Raw genomic sequence first — 10,000 nt, 5'->3', positions numbered from 1 at the left:
GAGACCTGTATTGTTATTTTTCGTCACTACCTCCCCGAGTCGGGAGTGGGTAATTTGCGCGCCTGCTGCCTTCCTTGGATGTGGTAGCCGTTTCTCAGGCTCCCTCTCCGGAATCGAACCCTGATTCCCCGTCACCCGTGGTCACCATGGTAGGCGCCTAAAGTACCATCGAAAGTTGATAGGGCAGACATTCGAATGAGTCGTCGCCGCCGCGGGGGCGCGCGATCGGCTCGAGGTTATCCTGAGTCACCAAAGCGGCCGGGGCGCGCCCGGAGACGCGTCCCGGATGGGTTTTGGGTCTGATAAATGCACGCGTCCCCGGCCCTCGCGGGCCGGGTCGGCGCTCGTTTGCATGTATTAGCTCTGGAATTGCCACAGTTATCCAAGTACGGGTGGAGCGATCAAAGGAACCATAACTGATTTAATGAGCCATTCGCAGTTTCACTGTACCGGCCGTGTGCACTTAGACCTGCATGGCTTAATCTTTGAGACAAGCATATGTTACTGGCAGGATCAACCAGGTAGTGTAGCCGTAGGAGAGCCTCGCTCTGACCCGGGGTTCACGCGGCGCGGGTCCCGGTTTCCACCCCCCGGGGGGAGCGGGACCGGGGCCACTCTCGTGTGGCTCTCCCCTCTCGTAGGCTGAGGGGCGGCCGGGTGGGCCGTAACCGAGGAAAGGTGCGTTTCGCGGGGCCGGGTGGCCGCGACGGGCCGGGGGCGTCTCCGCCCTCGGTCGCCGAGGCCCTCGCCGGCCGCCGGTGGCGGACCTTCGCGTCTGACGGACCGTCTGAGTCTCCCGCGGAAAGGGTCGGGCGGGCTCCGGAGAGCCCCCCTGGAGGCGAGAGCGCCGGGTCGGGGAGGAACCGACCGCCCATGGCGGCCGACGCGCTAACGTCGGCCGGGCGGAGGCCTGCCCCAGGCGCAGTTCGATTTCCAGAATCTCAGGGCCATGACACACAAAGCGTATCCGGGCGTCACCCCGTAACGGGTCATTAAGGCTGAGACGTGGGCGGCCCTGTCCCGCCCGGGGTTTCGTTTAGCGGCCGACGCCGGTTCGTTTTGCGGCCGAACGACGCCGGTTCGTTTAGCGGCCGAACGAAGCCGGCTCGTTTAACGGCCGAGGCCAGCCGGGTTCGTCCCTTCCTTGGATGATTTGCCATTCGTAATAAGAATCGTCACTACCTCAGTGCAGAGGGACTTTTTCGAGGCATTTGTGTCCGCTCGAGAGGCCTCTCGCTGGGCTCGAGAGGTCATGGGATCCGGTAGCCTATCACCTTGGAGAATCAGCGAGGTGCTCTTCCCTATATACCCGATGGCACCTGTTCGGGCCACCGTCCCCTGCTGGACGGGGCCCGGCTCTGTACCGCCCCAGACAGAGCGCCTTCGTCGGTCACGAAGGCAGGGTCGTGGACCCTGGAAGCGCACGAGCCACCCGACTCGGCTTCCATAGCGGCTGGCGGCCCTGGCCCGCCCGAGACGAAGCGCCTTCGTCGGTCAGACAGATAGGGTCGAGGACCCTGGAAGTGCGAGAGCCACCCGACTCGACTTCCACGGCGGCCCGGAGGCCGGGCCCGTCCCCGTCCGTGCCCGGGGACGGGGCACCTTCGTCGGTCAAACGCGTTGGGTCTTGGACCCTGGAAGTGCACGAGCCACCCAACTCGACTTCCATAGCGGTCGGCGGCCCCGTACCGCCCCAGACAGAGCACCTTCGTCGGTCACGAAGAGAGGGTCTTGGACCCTGGAAGTACACGAGCAACCCAACTCGACTTCCATAGCGGTCGGCGGCCCCGTACCGCCCCAGACAGAGCACCTTCGTCGGTCACGAAGAGAGGGTCTTGGACCCTGGAAGTTCACGAGCAACCCAACTCGACTTCCATAGCGGTCGGCGGCCCTGTCCCGCCCCAGACGATGCACCTTCGTCTGTCACACAGATAGGGTCTTGGACCCTGGAAGCCGTCCCCCTCGACTTCCGTAACGGTCGGCGGCCCTGTCCCGCCGCAGACGGGTCACCACTCCGTCTGTCTGTAGGGTCTTGGACCCTGGAAGCCGCCCCACTCGACTTCCATCGCGGTCGGCGGCCCTGGCCCGCCGCAGACGGGTCGCCACTCCGTCTGTCTGTAGGGTCTTGGACCCTGGAAGCCGCCCCACTCGACTTCCATCGCGGTCGGCGGCCCTGGCCCGCCGCAGACGGGTCGCCACTCCGTCCGTCTATAGGGTCTTGGACCCTGGAAGCCGCCACACTCGACTTCCATCGCGGTCGGCGGCCCTGTCCCGCCGCAGACGGTGTGCCACTCCGTCTGTCACACAGATACATAAGGGTGTCTCGGAACCCCGGACGCCGACCGAGACGAAACGCGTGGGGTCGGTGCGCCCGAGAGGGTAGGGTGCCCCGGGGCCGGCCGCTCGCCCGACCGGCTTCCGGGACTCCTTGACCGCTCGGGAGACCTATCCACGCGCCCGCCCGACCGGCGGCCGGGGGCCCTCGACCGCCACACGCGTACCGACGACCGGGGGGTTTCCGTTTTACGGCCGACGCCGAGATCCTTCGACGGTTCCAACAGGGGTTGTTACGCTTTTGTGTTCGCCCGTGTCTGAGCATATATGGTCGGGTCGAACCTTTGAGGCCGTAGCCTGGAGATCCAGGGCGGATCTTTTCTCACAACACGTGTGTCTTTGAGGCCGTAGCCTAGATCCAGAGACTTTAGGATCTTTTTAGCAGTTTTAAGGCCGTAGCCTTGATCCAGGGCGGATCTTTTGAGCAGTTTTAAGGCCGTAGCCTTGATCCAGGGCGGATCTTTTCACAGGTTTTAAGCCGAAGCGCCTTGATCCAGGGACTTTTGGATCTTTTTTTGCCGTTTTTAGGCCGTAGCCTTGATCCAGGGCGGATCGTTTTGCGGCCGTAGCCGAGTTCCATCACCCAAGGTAGCTTTAGTTTTTAGGCATTAGCCTTGATGATCCAGGGCGGATCGTTTTGCGGCCGTAGCCGAGTTCCATCACCCAAGGTAGCTTTAGTTTTTAGGCATTAGCCTTGATGATCCAGGGCGGATCGTTTTTTCCCATCTTTCGGGTATGAGCTCTTTAATTGTGAGCCTTCGGCCGACACTCGCCCGGGGCGCTGCCTCACATCAGACGCCCTTCGTCCGTTCCAACCGTTCCAGTTCTTTTAACGGTTTTTCGTTCATCGCACACCGACGCGCACAGACCTTTCTTGGGATCTGTCGCAGGGAGGGAGGACGCTGGAGGTCCACTTCGAGGCACCCATCCCTATATACCCGATGGCACCTGTTCAAACGACCGCCCCTTGAGAGAAGGGGCCCTTCCCGTGGCTCGTCCGGGAGGAGGCGCCCGCGTCGGAAGGCGCCGTAAGGTCGGAGACCCTGGAAGTGCACGAGTCACCCGCTTTTACCTCCAGGCCCTCTGTCGTACTTCTCGTGTCCGCTCACGAGACCTCTTTTCGGCTTTATGGAAGTGCACGAGTCACCCGCTTTTGCCTTTTCTGGAAGTGCACGAGTCACCCGCTTTTGCTTCCAGGCCCTCTGTCGTACTTCTCGTGTCCGCTCACGAGACCTCTCTTCGGCCTGGGGGTGCGCCACGTACACCCCCGCGTCCGCATTCGAGTCACCTCTTCGGGCTCATGAGGTAGGGTCGGTGACCCTGGAAGTCAGAGACTTCCAGGCCTTCTGTCGTACACCCTCGCGTCCGCTCACGAGACCTCTCTTCGGCCTGGGGGTGCGCCACGTACACCCTCCCGCGTCCGCTTTCGAGTCACCACTCTGGGCTACGGAGGTAGGGACGTGTGCCCTGGAGGAACCTGACTTCCAGGAGGGAGGGCCGCCCTGTCAGGCCCGCTTTCGAGTCACCCATCTGGGCTAAGGAGGTAGGGACGTGTGCCCTGGAGGAACCAGACTTCCAGGAGGGAGGGCCGCCCTGTCAGGCCCGCTTTCGAGTCACCCATCTGGGCTAAGGAGGTAGGGACGTGTGCCCTGGAGGAACCAGACTTCCAGGAGGGAGGGCCGCCCTGTCAGGCCCGATTTCGAGTCACCCATCTGGGCTAAGGAGGTAGGGACGTGTGCCCTGGAGGAACCAGACTTCCAGGAGGGAGGGCCGCCCTGTCAGGCCCGCTTTCGAGTCACCCATCTGGGCTAAGGAGGTAGGGACGTGTGCCCTGGAGGAACCAGACTTCCAGGAGGGAGGGCCGCCCTGTCAGGCCCGCTTTCGAGTCACCCATCTGGGCTAAGGAGGTAGGGACGTGTGCCCTGGAGGAACCAGACTTCCAGGAGGGAGGGCCGCCCTGTCAGGCCCGATTTCGAGTCACCCATCTGGGCTAAGGAGGTAGGGACGTGTGCCCTGGAGGAACCGGACTTCCAGGAGGGAGGGCCGCCCTGTCAGGCCCGATTTCGAGTCACCCATCTGGGCTAAGGAGGTAGGGACGTGTGCCCTGGAGGAACCGGACTTCCAGGAGGGAGGGCCGCCCTGTCAGGCCCGCCTCGGAGTCACCTCTCTGGGCTAAGGAGGTAGGGACGTGTGCCCTGGAGGAACCAGACTTCCAGGAGGGAGGGCCGCCCTGTCAGGCCCGCCTCGGAGTCACCCATCTGGGCTAAGGAGGTAGGGACGTGTGCCCTGGAGGAACCAGACTTCCAGGAGGGAGGGCCGCCCTGTCAGGCCCGCTTTCGAGTCACCCATCTGGGCTAAGGAGGTAGGGACGTGTGCCCTGGAGGAACCAGACTTCCAGGAGGGAGGGCCGCCCTGTCAGGCCCGATTTCGAGTCACCCATCTGGGCTAAGGAGGTAGGGACGTGTGCCCTGGAGGAACCAGACTTCCAGGAGGGAGGGCCGCCCTGTCAGGCCCGATTTCGAGTCACCCATCTGGGCTAAGGAGGTAGGGACGTGTGCCCTGGAGGAACCAGACTTCCAGGAGGGAGGGCCGCCCTGTCAGGCCCGCTTTCGAGTCACCCATCTGGGCTAAGGAGGTAGGGACGTGTGCCCTGGAGGAACCAGACTTCCAGGAGGGAGGGCCGCCCTGTCAGGCCCGCCTCGGAGTCACCTCTCTGGGCTAAGGAGGTAGGGACGCGTGCCCTGGAGGAACCAGACTTCCAGGAGGGAGGGCCGCCCTGTCAGGCCCGCCTCGGAGTCACCCATCTGGGCTAAGGAGGTAGGGACGTGTGCCCTGGAGGAACCAGACTTCCAGGAGGGAGGGCCGCCCTGTCAGGCCCGCTTTCGAGTCACCCATCTGGGCTAAGGAGGTAGGGACGTGTGCCCTGGAGGAACCAGACTTCCAGGAGGGAGGGCCGCCCTGTCAGGCCCGCCTCGGAGTCACCCATCTGGGCTACGGAGGCAGGGACGCGTGCCCTGGAGGAACCAGACTTCCAGGAGGGAGGGCCGCCCTGTCAGGCCCGCTTTCGAGTCACCCATCTGGGCTACGGAGGTAGGGACGTGTGCCCTGGAGGAACCAGACTTCCAGGAGGGAGGGCCGCCCTGTCAGGCCCGCTTTCGAGTCACCCATCTGGGCTACGGAGGTAGGGACGTGTGCCCTGGAGGAAACGGACTTCCAGGAGGGAGGGCCGCCCTGTCAGGCCCGCCTCGGAGTCACCTCTCTGGGCTAAGGAGGCAGGGACGTGTGCCCTGGAGGAACCAGACTTCCAGGAGGGAGGGCCGCCCTGTCAGGCCCGCTTTCGAGTCACCCGTCTGGGCTACGGAGGTAGGGACGTGTGCCCTGGAGGAACCGGACTTCCAGGAGGGAGGGCCGCCCTGTCAGGCCCGCCTCGGAGTCACCTCTCTGGGCTAAGGAGGCAGAGACGTGTGCCCTGGAGGAACCGGACTTCCAGGAGGGAGGGCCGCCCTGTCAGGCCCGCCTCGGAGTCACCTCTCTGGGCTAAGGAGGCAGGGACGTGTGCCCTGGAGGAACCGGACTTCCAGGAGGGAGGGCCGCCCTGTCAGGCCCGCCTCGGAGTCACCTCTCTGGGCTAAGGAGGCAGAGACGTGTGCCCTGGAGGAACCGGACTTCCAGGAGGGAGGGCCGCCCTGTCAGGCCCGCCTCGGAGTCACCTCTCTGGGCTAAGGAGGCAGGGACGTGTGCCCTGGAGGAACCAGACTTCCAGGAGGGAGGGCCGCCCTGTCAGGCCCGCTTTCGAGTCACCCATCTGGGCTACGGAGGTAGGGACGTGTGCCCTGGAGGAACCGGACTTCCAGGAGGGAGGGCCGCCCTGTCAGGCCCGCCTCGGAGTCACCTCTCTGGGCTAAGGAGGCAGGGACGTGTGCCCTGGAGGAACCGGACTTCCAGGAGGGAGGGCCGCCCTGTCAGGCCCGCCTCGGAGTCACCCATCTGGGCTACGGAGGTAGGGACGCGTGCCCTGGAGGAACCATACTTCCAGGAGGGAGGGCCGCCCTGTCAGGCCCGCCTCGGAGGCCTCCCCTCGGGCAGGGGAGGCAGGGTCGGGGACCCTGGAGGAACCGGACTTCCAGGAGGGAGGGCCGCCCTGTCAGGCCCGCCTCGGAGGCCTCCCCTCGGGCAGGGGAGGCAGGGTCGGGGACCCTGGAGGTGCCGGACCTCCAGGGGGACGGAGGCCGAACCCGTGGCCGGGGAGGGTGAGCCTTGCCGGGCTAGGCTCGCGCGGGTTCGAAGGCCTGGTTCGAGAGGACCCCTTCCCCTATATACCCGATGGCACCTGTTCACACTACTGCCCTTTCGAGAGGGGACCCCGACCGGTCCGCGGCCGGGACGGCGCACCTCGGTCGGCCTCGGCGAGTGGGTCGGGGTGCCTGGAGGTGCGCGAGCGGCCCGCCTGGAAGTGCGCGAGCCACCCGACTCTGGCGGCCGGCGCCCCCGGGCCCGTGCCCGCGGCCGACTCGTCTGACCCGGCATCGTCAAGGTCACCAATACCACGGAGCGTCTACGACGCCCCGTTTCCGAGATATCGGCCAATGAACTGCCGGGCGCCGTATCTCGGCCGGGGAAGGTCCTACGGACTCGGGGCCGGGCTCGTCGGAAAGGTCTCGCCCGGGGCTTTCCGACGAGACCGGCCGCGGGTCCGTGCGACCCCGGGGGCCCGAGATACTTCCGGTCGAAAATTCGAATTTCGTTACCGCGCTGCTCCGGCGCCCCGGGTCCGGGGCCTTCGCCCTTCGGGTGGGTGGCTCCTCCGCGGGGGGCCTTTCGAACGAGCCCACCCGCGCGTCGCTAGCCCTTTCCGGGGCCGAGATACGGCCTACCCCCGCGGGATTTTCCCACGGCCGTTTCTCGGGCGCCTCGGGTCCGGGGCCTTCGCCCTTCGGGTCGGTCGCTATGCCGGAGGGGAGCTTTCGAACGAGCCCTCCCTCGAGTCTCTGGCCCTTTCCCGGGCCGAGATACGGGCGGGTGGTCGCGGAATTTTCGCTCGTCCGGGGCTCCGGCGCCCCTAGCGTCCGCCTCGGAGGTCGCCCGGACGCGCGGCCGGTCTCGTTCGAAAGGTCCGTCCCGGGGCTTTCCGACGAGCCCGGCCTCGGGTCCGTGCGACCCCGCCCGCCGGAGATACGTCCGGTCGAAGCTCGCGGAAATTCCCGCGGCCGTATCTCGGGCGCCTCGGGTCCGGGGCCTTCGCCCTTTGGGTCGGTCGCTCCGCCGGAGGGGGCCTTTCGAACGAGCCTACCCGCGAGCCTCTAGCCCCTTCCCCGGCCGAGATACGGCGGTCTATGCCCGGATTTTCCCACGGCCGTTTCTCGGGCGCCTCGGGTCCGGGGCCTTCGCCCTTCGGGTCGGTCGCTATGCCGGAGGGGAGCTTTCGAACGAGCCTACCCGCGAGCCTCTAGCCCTTTCCCCGGCCGAGATACGGCGGTCCCTCCCCGGATTTTCCCACGGCCGCAGCACGGGCGCCTTTGCTCGGATCGACTCGCCCTTTGGGTCGGTTGCTCTACCGGAGCGGCCCTATCCAACGAGCCAACCCTCGTCTCTCTAACCCTTTCCCCGGCCGAGATACGGCGGTCCCTCCCCGGATTTTCCCACGGCCGCAGCACGGGCGCCTTTGCTCGGATCGACTCGCCCTTTGGGTCGGTTGCTCTACCGGAGCGGCCCTATCCAACGAGCCAACCCTCGTCTCTCTAACCCTAAGCCCGGCCGAGATACGGCGGTCCCTCCCCGGATTTTCCCACGGCCGCAGCACGGGCGCCTTTGCTCGGATCGACTCGCCCTTTGGGTCGGTTGCTCTACCGGAGCGGCCCTATCCAACGAGCCAACCCTCGTCTCTCTAACCCTAAGCCCGGCCGAGATACGGCGGTCCCTCCCCGGATTTTCCCACGGCCGCAGCACGGGCGCCTTTGCTCGGATCGACTCGCCCTTTGGGTCGGTTGCTCTACCGGAGCGGCCCTATCCAACGAGCCAACCCTCGTCTCTCTAACCCTAAGCCCGGCCGAGATACGGCGGTCCCTCCCCGGATTTTCCCACGGCCGCAGCACGGGCGCCTTTGCTCGGATCGACTCGCCCTTTGGGTCGGTTGCCCTACCGGAGCGGCCCTATCCAACGAGCCAACCCTCGTCTCTCTAACCCTAAGCCCGGCCGAGATACGGCGGTCCCTCCGCGGATTTTCCCACGGCCGCAGCACGGGCGCCTTTGCTCGGATCGACTCGCCCTTTGGGTCGGTTGCTCTACCGGAGCGGCCCTATCCAACGAGCCAACCCGCTTCTCTCTAACCCTAAGCCCGGCCGAGATACGGCGGTCCCTCCGCGGATTTTCCCACGGCCGCAGCTCGGGCGCCTTTGCTCGGATCGACTCGCCCTTCGGGTCGGTTGCTCTACCGGAGCGGCCCTATCCAACGAGCCAACCCGCTTCTCTCTAACCCTAAGCCCGGCCGAGATACGGCGGTCCCTCCCCGGATTTTCCAACGGCCGCAGCTCGGGCGCCTTTGCTCGGATCGACTCGCCCTTTGGGTCTGTTGCTCCACCCGAGCGGACCTTTCCAACGAGCCAACCCTCGTCTCTCTAACCCTAAGCCCGGCCGAGATACGGGGTACCACCGCCTGACCTTTAAACGGCCGTAACTCGGGCGCCTTTGCTCGGATCGACTCGCCCTTTGGGTCGGTTGCTCCACCCGAGGGGACCTTTCGAACGAGCCTACCCGCTTCTCCCTAACCCCAAGCCCGGCCGAGATACGGCGGTCCCTCCGCGGATTTTCCCACGGCCGCAGCTCGGACGCCTTTGCTCGGATCGACTCGCCCTTTGGGTCGGTTGCTCTACCGGAGCGGCCCTTTCCAACGAGCCAACCCTCGTCTCTCTAACCCTAAGCCCGGCCGAGATACGGGGCACCACCGCCTGACCTTTAAACGCCCGTAGCTCCGGCGCACAAAGTCCCAGGACTTCGCCCTTTGGGTCGGTTGCTCCACCGGAGGGGACCTTTCCAACGAGCCAACCCGCGTCTCTCTAACCCCAAGCCCGGCCGAGATACGGGGCACCACCGCCTGACCTTTAAACGCCCGTAGCTCGGGCGCCTTGGGTCGGATCGACTCGTCCCTTGGGTCGGTTGCTCTACCGGAGCGGACCTATCCAACGAGCCAACCCGCGCCTCTCTAACCCTAAGCCCGGCCGAGATACGGGGTACCACCCCTTGATATTCCCACGGCCGTAGCTCCGGAGCCCTTCGCCGCAGCCCTTCGGGACACCCACCCTCGGACGACCCGCGGAGGGACCTTTCCAACGAGCCAACCCTCGCCTCTCTAACCCTTTCCCCGGCCGAGATACGGGGTACCACCCCTTGATATTCCCACGGCCGTAGCTCCGGAGCCCTTCGCCGCAGCCCTTCGGGACACCCACCCTCGGACGCCCCGCGAATGGACCTTTCCAACGAGCCAACCCTCGCCTCTCTAACCCTTTCCCCGGCCGAGATACGGGGTACCACCCCTTGATATTCCCACGGCCGTAGCTCCGGAGCCCTTCGCCGCAGCCCTTCGGGACACCCACCCTCGGACGCCCCGCGGAGGGACCTTTCCAACGAGCCAACCCTCGCCTCTCTAACCCTTTCCCCGGCCGAGATACGA

At 65.7% G+C, this 10,000-nt stretch overlaps 1 non-coding gene across 1 annotated transcript in view; it reads right to left on the bottom strand.

Annotated features, from left to right (window-relative positions):
* Positions 1–524, bottom strand: part of LOC135765465 (18S ribosomal RNA) — a 1,855-nt gene extending 1,331 nt beyond the window's left edge. The window contains exon 1 of the ribosomal RNA XR_010540747.1: positions 1–524. This exon is cut by the window's left edge and continues 1,331 nt beyond it. This is a non-coding gene — a ribosomal RNA (18S ribosomal RNA).
* Between the last annotated feature and the right edge of the window lie 9,476 nt (positions 525–10,000).

The sequence above is a fragment of the Paramisgurnus dabryanus genome, unplaced genomic scaffold (genome assembly GCF_030506205.2).
Source record: "Paramisgurnus dabryanus unplaced genomic scaffold, PD_genome_1.1 h2tg000201l_1_65804__unordered_in_group24, whole genome shotgun sequence".
In the NCBI taxonomy this organism is placed as follows: domain Eukaryota; kingdom Metazoa; phylum Chordata; class Actinopteri; order Cypriniformes; family Cobitidae; genus Paramisgurnus; species Paramisgurnus dabryanus.
The sequence above is the reverse complement of the archived record's forward strand: the minus strand, read 5'-3'. Positions and strand labels throughout refer to the sequence as shown.